At 47.0% G+C, this 12,089-nt stretch overlaps 1 pseudogene; it reads right to left on the bottom strand.

Moving 5' to 3' along the window:
- Positions 1-10,612: 10,612 nt before the first annotated feature.
- Positions 10,613-11,436, bottom strand: LOC132522990 (serine/arginine-rich splicing factor 3-like; annotated as a pseudogene).
- Positions 11,437-12,089: the final 653 nt, after the last annotated feature.

Raw genomic sequence — 12,089 nt, 5'->3', positions numbered from 1 at the left:
GATGGAGAGGCACTGAGGAGGCAGGTCTCTTTGGTCAAGATAGCAGTGGTGGCGTTTGAACCGAGACCTTAACGATAAGAGGGAAATTGGTCTGGGTACATGGATTAGCCAATCTAAAGCTGGGAGAGCAAGAAGTAGAGCTTGTTGCATCTGAGGGACTGAAAAAGACAACTGTGCCTCGAACCCCATGAAGGTCAGGGAAAGATGTAGTAAGTGACCAGAGCACATGGTCTCTGTGAGCCTGGCTAAGTAGTTGAAAATTTAATCTCTTTACAATAGATAGCCTTTAGAGGTTAGAAGCAGTGCAATAATAGCGTCTGATTTGTGCTTTTTAAAAGACTACTTTGACTGTTGAGTGTCCTACAAAAGCAAAATACTCGTGTCTCTATGAAGCGCAGATAGTAAATTTTAAAAAGCCCAATGAGCTCATAAGCAGTTGGTTTACTAACTGTAATCATTTATCTTAACTAGACTTCATTAATATAAGCTTGGTGACCTTGGGGTCCTGGGACATATTAGATCTGGGCAACCCAACTATTTTCAAATAGTGTGATTTGAAAAATTCTTGAAATTGTTGGGGTTCAGGAAGATTATTTTATTGCTGGGGCTGGATGGGAAGTTTAGAATAAGAAAAGAAAGTATGATGGCTGGCTTCCATCTATTCTCCCTTTCTCTGGGAGAAATGATGGTGGGGTGACTACTTTGCTGTTGACCCAATGCTTAAATTTCAGAGCTGGTTCAATCCAGTAAATATGTGCTGAACAACTATTATATGTTAGGCACCTAGCTGGAACTGGGAATAGAAGGAGAATAATTAATAATAAAAGCAGGTATTACTAACAAGAGACAGGCACTGTGCTAATGCTTAACATGCACCATCTCAAGTTACATTAATTTACACACTAACCATATGAGGAAGATGCATTTATTACACCATTTTCCGGGTGAGAAATCTAATCCCTTTAAGGGGCTTAAGTTACTTCTCCAAGGTTACACAGCTAGTTAGGGGCATAGGCAGTATTTGGACTCAGGTCTGGTATCAGCACCAATTCTCTTAGCCATTATGCTCTCTAAGGACCTTACTTGAGAAGTTCAGGATTATACGTATATGGGTACAACCAACCCTAAGACCATCTGGCAAAACTGGCTGCTTGAGAAGTCCTGGATTTATGTAAGATGCTCTTGGAATGCAAAAGATCGTGAAGGAGGGTCCCCAAAACACACTCTCTATACTAAGGGGCGACAGAAGAGAGAAAGAATTAGCCTACAGCAGCATGATATTGAGGACCAAGAAACAGTGTTTCTCTCTTTTGTGAACAGTTATTAAATTATTTCTACTTCAGAATATCAGAAAGAAATCACAGGACTATGGACAGTTTGTTGAGCCACCCTATCTATCTTAGCGTGAATCCTGGCAGGTGTAGAGCTCATAGTATGACCCTGGCACCTAAGTGTAGTTAAGTAAGCTTTCATTTTTTCTTCAGCCTTAAAGCAAAGCAGCTTTCTGATAGGTATAATTTAGGAAAGTCTTCCAAGAAAATAGTTAAAGTCCACTTTAAATATCTCAGAGAAAAGCAATTTTGCAAAAGATCAATCAACAAAAGCAAGGCCAAACACACCAATTATTTCGTGAGACTTGTATTGTTATGTCATTGCTCACGTTGTTTCTTTATGCATTTAACTGGAAGAAGGCTTTTAATGTTCAACAATTCTCAAAGAGATAAAGACCCACACTGATGTGTCAGAAAGAGCTTTGCCCTGGAATTAGATCAGTTTAGGTTTGGCTGCTTACTAGAATTAGGTAACATTCTTAATCTTTCTGAGCCTGTTTCCTATCTGCAAATAGGGATAACACTATCTATTACAAAGGGATGTGGTTAAATTAAATGACACATGTCAGTGAAATATATCCTTCCAGACTGAGAACATACCTAGTAAATGTTAAGTGATCTGCAAATATTCTGCTTCCTTGAAATGGATGAAACCTGTTATCATGATTTTAACCAATGGTCTAAATATCAAGACAATATTTAGTTAAAAGTTATATTTGTTCTTTCACTGTCCATCTGCATTTTAACATATTCTAACATATTCTCCTCGATAAATTGTGTCAATATTAGTAACATTTGTCATTTCAGCTATTACTGTTCATATGTTTAAAATATTTCAATGTGATATAAGTCATTACGCAAAGGGATGCCTAGCTGGCTTTGTCAAAGATTTATTTTAAGTAAAAATGAAAGACTCATTTTCACCAAGTTTTATTGAACAGTGGATTCATTAACTGTATGAACTTTCTGGCCAACCCAATACAGGAGCCAAGACATGGAAACAACCTCAGTGTTTTTTTGTGGATGAATGGATGAAGAAAATGGGATGCATACAACCTACTATTATTCAGCCGTGATAAAGAAGGAAATCTGCCTATTTGTGACCACATGGGTGGATTTGGGGGGCATTATGCTAAATGAAATGTCAGACAGAGAAAGATAAATACTTTATGATCTCATATGTGAAATCTAAAATACTGAACTCATGATAGAAAGAATGGAATGACGGTTGCCAGAGCTGGGGGTTGGAGGTGAGGAAAATGAGGGAAGACGATCAAAAGGTAAAAACTTCCAGTTATAAGACAAGGGAGTAATGGTGATGTAATGTACAGCTCGGTCACTACAGTTAACAATACCGTATTTTATGTTTGAAAGTTGCTAAGAGAGTACATCTTGAAAGTTCTCATCACAAAGATAACATTTGTAATTATGTGAATTAAGGTTAACTAAACTTATTGTGGTAATCATTTCACACACTATATATCAATCATCACATTGTACACCTTGGACAGATACAATATTATATATCAATTAAGTTAAATTTCCGTCTGGCCTGTCATTTTCCAAAGGCCACTCAAGGTCAGGGGACAGAACGCCTCCTCTCCAAGTGTCCTGCCAGCCCACCCACTCAAGATCAGAGGGACAAAATGCCTAACTAAAACAAAACGAAACAGAAACACAAAAAAACTGGGGAGAGGGAGGAAAGGGTGCCCTGAAAAAAAAAAAAAAAAAAACTAAGCACGTTGACAGCGCTAAGAATAAACTACCAGGAAAAAGAAACCCTACACGTCAGATCCTAAAGTACAGAAGGGCAAGCCCGCCGGCAGTCCAGGCCCGGGGGGACCGGGGTCCCCAGCCCTGCAGAGCCAACCGCAGACCGGCTCAGGCGCCCCTCGGAAGCGCGGGGTCCCCGCGGGCGAGTCGACGCCCCCGGACGGCGCCGGCTCCCCTCTGCCCACCCGGCGCGCGGGGGCTGGAAACTGCCGCGGAGAACCACGGCGGGGCGGGAAGGGGGGCTCCAAAGAGGGTCTGGCGACTCGAGTCGCTCCGTTTCTCGTAGGCTCAGCGCGCGCCGTGGGGGAGGAGGGGCGGGGGTCCGGGAGGAGGGGACGGGCGGTACTTACGTAGACCGGCAGCGGCCACGGGTAGACGGCGGGCTCGGTCCCCAAGAGCGACTCCAGCCTCAGCTCCAGCTTCTCCCCCATGTCTTCGCGCGCGGTCCCCGCACCGCGCTAGTCTGGCGCTTGGGGGAGGGGCACGGCGCCGCCGGCGGGGCCGGGGCAGAAGGGCGGCTGAAGGGAGGGGGCCTGGCCTGGGCCTCAGCTGCCGCCGCCGCGCTCCCGTCCGGGCCCCGGCTCCCTCTTTGTGGTCACAGGCCCGGGGCCCCCAGCGCTGCTGCGAACTCGGGCCTGCGTGAGGCGAGCACACAGAGCCTGGCGCCGTACTGAAACACTCCCGGCGCGCGCGGCCCGCCTCCTGGACTCGCTCGCTCCCACGCACGCACGCACGTAAGCACATCATCGGCTGCCCCTGGCCACACCCACCGGCCCGAAGTGGGGACCCGGCCAAACCTCTCAGGGCCAGTGGTGGCGGGTTCGACTCCTGACCTCGACATACCGTCACACACACACACACACACACACACACACACACACACACACACACACACACACACACACACACACACACACACACACACACACACACACACACACACACACACACACACACACACACACGACTATTCCTATTAAATATGACAGCTGGAATCCCGGCTACTGTTCACAAAAATGCCGTGTATTTAGCCTATGCTAGGCACCAGACCGCGGACGCTCAGTACTGGCAAAAAAGGAAATGCCCTGCCCTCATAGCACTGCCATTTTAATTGGAATAGTAGTGACAATGGTCAAGGGAGAAAATAAAGCGTCATCATCGCCACGGGGATGGTTAATCTCATGTGCGCACTGCGTGGGGCCCCGGCAACCACAAACGTTATTCCAGATGTGGCCAGGAAGGTATTCTTCAGAACAGATGAACACTGAAATTGGTCCACTTTGCGTAAAGGAGATTGGCAATGCCGCGGCGTGGGTGGGCCTCGTCCATCAGTTGAAGGACTGGAGAGAAAAATGAGGTGCCCTAGAAAGAGGGAAGTGTTCCTCCAATGGACTTGGCACATCAGCTCTTCCCTGTGTCTCCAGCCCAGAGTCCTGCCCTGACTTGCCTGCCTCACGGTCACAAGAGTCAACTCCTTAAAACGAAACTATGTATGTAAAAATATTGAATATATACAAGCCTATTAATTTGTATATGTGTGTATAGGTATTATATATATATGTATACACATATGTTTATATGTGCATGCGTTTGTAGTCTATGTGTAAGTACTATATACAGTATACATACAAGCCTATATATTTGTGTGTATATATTGTATACATGTATGTATGTGTATATATACAGTATACATATTATGAAGGTGAACATGCTGTATATATACACACACCCATGGATTGATATATGGGTGTGTATATGTACAGTATATGTACACTGTATGTATGTATGTATACAGTGTATATTGATATATAGGTGTGTATATATGTTGTATACCTGTATGTGTATAGGTATTATATGTATATATGTATGTACTCTCTCTCTATACACACTTGCGTGTGTACTTATATGTGTATGTACATGCACATATTTACATATAGGTGTGTGTGTATACATTGTATATATGTATGTGTATGTATCCTATATATGATATGTGTGTGTATATATACGACGAATTTATAGATGCAGTACATATATATTTTTATTCTACATGCTTTTATATGTAGGTGTATATGTGTGTCTATATGTATGTACGTGTATGTATTGCATATATTATATGTGTATGTATGTGTACTGTATATATACACACCTAAATATCTTTGTATGTGTGTATATATGTAGGATATAGACGAACCTAGGTGTGTATATTGCATATCTTATACGAATGTGTACATACTGTATATATATATACAAACTATGCATTTCATATGTGTGTATGTGTAGTGTATATGTATGTGTCTATTGTATATATTATGTGTATATGTGTGTAGACATACTGTATATATACAAACTATGCATTATATATATGTGTGTATATATGTATTTGCGTATTGCATATACTATATGTGTATATGTCTGTATGCGTACTGCATATATACACAGCTGTATATTTTTGTATGCGTGTACATGTGTACGTGTGTGTGTATATACACACAGAGGCTATGGATTCTGTTTGTCTGGAGAACCCTCACTGATACGGACACTTATGACAATTGAGCACCTGCTCTTTGCCAGCCAGGGAGCCAAACGCTTGTCCTTTCTGTGTCTCCCTTAAGTGTCACAAGTCCCGGGAGGGAAGGTGATGCCGCTCCTACCAGTTGAGGTGCCTCAGGGTCAGAGAGGTGCACAGGGCGGGGGGCTGGAGCCTGGTGGAGCCCAGGTGGAGTTCTAGCAGCAGTACAGCCTAGCAGTCCCACTTCCCCGGGTGCCTCTCACAAAGACGCCGAGGGAGAGACGGGGTCTGAAGGAGGGGATGAGGAAGTTTCCGTGGGTCTGCAAGCCCAGACCAAGGCTGACTCGTCAAGGGTGTTAGAGGTCAGGACTCTGGTTACCTTGGGGATGGGGTTACACAGAGCCATTCCCATTCTGAAAAAGTATCCATTCTGCTCTTGTTTGTATGTTTACCCCCCTCCCCCAAATCTTTTAAAAACAGATTATCTTGGTTGCTGGGAGCACACAAGGGGAAGTTGTGTGTGAGGGGGTGTGATCCAGGGGACAGGGAGGATAAGCCCCCCACTCGTAGGGCCAGGAGTGGCTCAGCTTTGTGAGCTAAGGATGGCCCGCGAGGTCCCAGTGAGAAGGGTCCCTGCTCCGTCCCTGCTCCGTGCACCCCATTCCCAGCCTGAGAAGTCCGGAGCCCACCCCCTCCCCCCCCCACACACACCAGGGAGGAGAGCCAGTCACCCTGGCTCCCAGGCTCTGGCTCCAAGGCTCCCGGCACTAGGAGCTATTTTCAGCTTTCATGCCCTAGGACACGGCCAGAGCTAGTGTCTCCGGAAACTCTCTGTCTCTCGCCCGCCCGCCATCCCTCCCTCCCTCCTCCGCCTCTTCCCCTCCCGCTCCAGCTGTCCTGCCCTCCACCCTGCATTTCTACACAGGATGGCTCACAGACAGCTGCTCCCCGTGCCCACCCGCCACCATTCGATGGATGTCAAAGCAAGCCCTGGGGACTTCTCTGGAGGTCCAGCGATTAAGACTCTGAGCTTCCACTGCAAGGGGTGCGGGTTCGATCCCTGGTCAGGGAAATAAGATCCCACATGCCGCCCGGCACGGCCAAAGAAATAAATGAATAAAAAATAAAGTTATAGTGATGAAACAGCCCTAGTGGTGCAAGGATGGGACGTATAGCTCTATGGTAGAGAATAAAGGTCCAGAAACAGATAGATGAGAACTTGATATGACAGAAAGTGGGGAAATTAAGGAGTTTTCAATAAATGGCATTAGGACAATTGCATATCCATGTGGGAAAAAGTAAATTAGAAAAAAAGGAAAAAAGCAAGCCCTGGTCAGGTGTGACCTCGGGCCCAGGGCCATTGGCACACGTTGTCGTGTGGGATGTTCTTCCTTAGACTCCTCCCTCCCTCCTGTGTCACTGTCACTTCCTCCAGAACCTTCCTGGACTCCCCTACACAAGCCCGGGGTGTGCCCTCACCCGCCCACCCTGGATCACTGGAATTCCAATCCCGGCCCACCCTTCCCCGCCAGGTAAAGAAGTGGGCCTGGTCAATAAGACCGTAGAGGTCCTTGGCCATTGCTATTGCAGTTGGAATTGTTACTGTGTTTACACAGGGTGACCAACACCCGCCCCCAGTTTGCCCAGGACCGCTCAGGTTTGAGCGCTGGAACTGTGGGGAAACCCTCATTTCCGGGGAACCCCAGAAGGCTGGTCAGCCTATTTAGGATGGATCTTTCACTTGATATCCCAACCCCCGAGAGCCAGAAAGGGAATCTCCCCCCTCCTTCCATGGTAACCTTCATTCATTCATCCACTCAGCCCTTTATTCAACTCCTTTATTCAGCAAGTATTTAGGAAGCATCTACTACATAGCAGACACTCTTCTAGGTGCTGGGGACAGTAAACTGAGAAGGTGTGATTTGTTACACGGGGATGATGTCTCGGAGACCACTGCAGGGCATGGGAGGTGGGAGAGGGAAGGGGCAGTTCTAAATGCAGGCTCAGACGGGACTGGGGCAGACCTTGCCCTAAGCCAGGCTGGTTGCTTCAACACAGCTGCTTCAACACAGCTCCTCACCCAGGGCCATCCTGCTTCTGCCTCACCCAGTTCTTCGGTGATGTCTGGGGAAAATCTGTGGTTGTCACAACTGGGGGGGAAGGGGCCCCGGAATCAAATGGGTGGGGACAGGGATGCTGCTGAACCCCACACAGTGCCCAGGAGGGGCCCCCAGCAGAGAATGACCCGCCCCCAAATAACCCCAGTGCCATGGGGGAGACCCTGCACTAATATTATTCAGACCCGCTGGTGCCCCTAGATTCCTGCACAGGCTGGGACTCTAACCGGGTCACCTCTGTATCCCGAGGTGACCTAGAGTGGGGCAGCCAGGAGGGCTGAGTATCAGGGATGAAATGACAAATCTCCGTGCCCACTCTCCCCGCCGCACCCCAGGGTCGATGGCCTCTATCTCCTCCCTGTGCAGGTAGCTTTTCCCTGAGCCATTTCTTCTTGTCAAGGTCCCTGTCGCAGGTTGTGTTCCCCGAAGATGACGTTGAGAGCAAGCAGCGGAGTGCAGGTGGTTGATGTGAGACGTGCAGAGAACAGATACAGCTGCCATAGGGTCCCGCAATTCCACTCCTGGGCATAGATCTGGAGAAAACTCTAATTCAAAAATATACATACACCCCTGGGATTTCCCTGGTGGTCTAGTGGTTAAGACTCTGTGCTTCCGGTGCAGGGAGCATGGGTTCCATCTCTGGCCAGGGAACTAAGATCCCACATACTGTGTGACAAAAAAATAAAGAAAGACAGAAAGAAAGAAAAAGAAAAGAAAAGTAAAGAAAGAAAGAAAGAAAGAAAGAAAGAAAGAAAGAAAGAAAGAAAGAAAGAAAGAAAGAAAAGATACATGCACCCCAATGTTCATTGCATCACTATTTATAATAGGCAAGATGTGGAAGCTACCTAAATGTCCACTGATGGATGAATGGATAAAGAAGATGTGGTACATATATACAATGGAATATATTCAGCCATAAAAAGAATGAAATAATGCTATTTGCAGCAACGTCGTGGATGGACCTAGAGATTATCATACTAAGTGAAGTAAGTCAGAAGAGAAAGACACATATATGATCTCTCTTATATGTGAAATCCAAAATACGACACAAATGAACTTGTCTACGAAACAAAAACAGACTCACAGACATAGAGAACAGACTTGTGGTTGCCAAGGGGGAGAAAGAGGGAGGGAGGGTTGGATTGGGAGTTTGGGGTTAGCAGACGCAAACTATTAAATATAGGATGGATAAGCTACAAGGTCCTACTGTCTAGCACAGGGAACTATATTCAATATCCTGTGATAAGCCATAATGGAAAAGAAAGAGAGTTTTATTTATAGGTTCCATCCCTAACTGAGCTGGCCCATCCCCTCCCATGGTTCTAAGTGCAGCCCGAGGCTGCAGACTTCCCACCGTGGTCTTCAGCTCCAGAGCAAGCCACCTGCAAACCAGCCGCATCTTCCCAGGGGCTGGCAACTCTCCTTTGCTACTGATTCCAAGACACATCCAGATAGCACAAATGTGACCATGAAAACAAACTCAGGCATGTTCAAATCAGGGAAATAACATTCTTATCTCTGTTTAGTAGTCGCTTAATTTTAGAATAGCTTAGAGTTACAAAAAAAGTTGCAAAGATCTGTACAGAGTGTGCAGAGTGCTGTGGACCCCCGACCCAGTACCCCTATTTCCAACACGTTAGTACTTTAGTACGTTAGTACGACATGCTTATCCAACTAAGGAACCGAGATGGATACGTTATTATTAACTAAAGTCCACACTTTACTAGAATTTCCCTAGCTTTCCCCTAACATCCTTTTTCTGTCCCAGTCTCCTCTGGGCTGTGACATTTCTCAGACGTCCCTGGGTTTTGATACCTTGAAAGTTTTGAGGAGGACTGGTCAGGTATTTTGTCCCTCAATTTGTTTGTCTGTTGGTTTTCTGATGTTTTTCTTATGGTTGGGCTGGAGTTACGGGGTTTGGGGCTGAAGATCCAGACAGAGATAAAAATGTCATTCTCCTCAGGTCACATCATCAAGGATACACACCATCAAGGATACACACATCAAGGATACACCCCATCAACGGGACTTGTGACAAACCATTTTACCCTTGATCACCTGGCCAGTATCGTCTTTTTTTTTTTTTTTGCTGCGTTGGGTCTTCATTGCTGCACACGGGCTTTCTCTAGTTGCGGCGAGCAGGGGCTCCTCTTTGTTGCGGGCACGTGCTTCTCATTACAGTGGCTTCTTTTGTTTCGGAGCACGGGCTCTAGCTGTGCGGGCTTCTGTAGTTGTGGCATGGGGGCTCAGTAGTTGTGGCTCCCAGGATCTAGAGCGCAGGCTCAATAGTTGTGGCCCACGGGCTTAGTTGATCTGCGGTACAGGGGATCTTCCTGGACCAGGGCTCGGACCCGTGTCCCCTGCATTGGCAGGTGGATCCTTTTTTTGTTTTCTTTGTTCCTTTTGGAACCAAAACTTTAATCCCAAGGAGTCTCACAAAACATATTACAAATGACAGCATGAAAAAAAAAGCACTCTGCACAGTAACTCAAAGTTCAGCTCTACAATATACTCTTCATCTGGCAAGACATTGGTATCTTGATCATCTCAACTTCCAAAAAACATTACAAAGAGCTATGTATTCATGTACGGCAATCACAGAGGGGACTTATGACCTAACTCAAAGGGAAACTAACTTCCTTGAAACTTCTTAGATTCTAAACTCACTGGACAACCTCTTGTCCAGTGTGAAGACTAGTGGAATTCTTAAACCTCTAATCTAGGGTAAGGGTGCGGCTTTCACTTCTACCTGCTGGCTTGTGTTCACAGCACCTTTTAAAGACTGCTTGCTTAACTACAGCTGCATACCATATCCCAGCTACAGAAAGTCTCTTCAATGTTTGCCAGTGTTGTTTCCATAATAATAAACATCACACTTTAGGTGGGCAGGAGTTAGAGTTTTATTCTCAGTCTAGGCAAGACCAAAAATTCAAAGCAAATTCAATTTTGCTTAAGAGAACATTGTAAAGAAACAATTCTTCATATTACATGCCTCATATGACCCATTTCAAACCATAGAGAATGACACCTTTATGTGTCACTGTCCCAAGAGACAAACAAATGTGAACAGCTAAAACATTTAAAAAGTGCATCAAGCTTCGGAAGTCTCAAACGAAACTTGAATTTTCTGTACATACTCCTGTCAAATGAAGTTATTTCCTGTGCACCACTCCTCTTGCAAAGTGGTCTGCTATTTCCTTTCATTTGACCTGGATCGGCTAGGAGACCTAGAGAAAGATCGGGACGGCTTGCGATTTCTCTCCTGGGACAGTGATCTCTCTCTTCTCCTATATCTACTAAAGGGACCTGCTCCGGCTGCGGGAGAAGCTTCTCCGTCTTGGACATCTGTGGTGAGGGGGAGGCCTCCTCCTCCGATAATCATCTCGAGGGCGACGACCCCAAGAAGGAGGCGGCCACGATTTCGACTTCTCCTTTCCCCATTGGACAGGTCCACTCTTACTCGGCAGCCACAGAGTGTTCTCCCGTCTAGTTCTCAGACAGCATCCGCTGCATCTCGGGGATCTTCATTTTCAACAAGAGCAAAGCTGGGAGGGTTTTTAGCAACCCACACACTTCGGAGTGGTCCATAATATCCTAAAGCTCGCTCGAATTCACTCTTGTTACCACTGTTTCCAAGATTCCTTACACAAACGTTACAGTCCAACGGACAGGAATCCCGATGCAAGACCCTCCTGGCTCCTGGGTTTCATGGGCCACAGGGTGATCCCGGGCCTCTAGAATCTCGCAGCTGAATCGGCTCGCACAAGCTGTCCTGTGGGGATGCTTTTCCCCCCATGTGTCCAGCCCGGGGCCCTGCTGTCTAGGCCCGACCTCCAGGGTGACAGGGTGAACCCCAGGTCCCTGGAGCAAACACTCAGAGCCCTGGTGACCAGACTCAGGGGGCTGGGGCGGCAGCTGGACATGTGTGGCCACCCTGGTGGTGTTTGGCCCCATCTGCAGTTCCAGTTCCAGCTGAGAAAGAGCCTCGCTGTGTTATTTTCTCCTGGTTGTGTAAGGATCCCCGGTGTCATTTGACAGAAATGTACATGGTGTGTTCTTTCTCTCTTTTCTCCCTGCTTCCTCTCGTCCCTCTCCCCCTCCCTCTCTCCCTCTCCCTCTGTCCCCCCCCTTCCCTCTCCCTCTTTCCTCTGCGTCTCTCTTTCCCTCTCTCCCTCCCCCCATCCCCCCTCCCCGTCCCTCTCCCCGTCCCTCTCCCAACTCCCTCTCCACCTCCGTCTCCCCCTCGCTCTCCCACATCCCTCTCCCTCTCCCCTCCCCCTCCCTCTACCTCCTCCCTCTCCCCCATCTCTCTCCCGCCTCCCCCCTCCGTCTTCCCGCCTCCCCCGTCCCTCTTCCCTG

This window comes from Lagenorhynchus albirostris, chromosome 7 (assembly GCF_949774975.1).
Source record: "Lagenorhynchus albirostris chromosome 7, mLagAlb1.1, whole genome shotgun sequence".
NCBI lineage: Eukaryota > Metazoa > Chordata > Mammalia > Artiodactyla > Delphinidae > Lagenorhynchus > Lagenorhynchus albirostris.
Note: the sequence above shows the minus strand (reverse complement) of the source record. Positions and strands in the feature narration are given on the sequence as shown.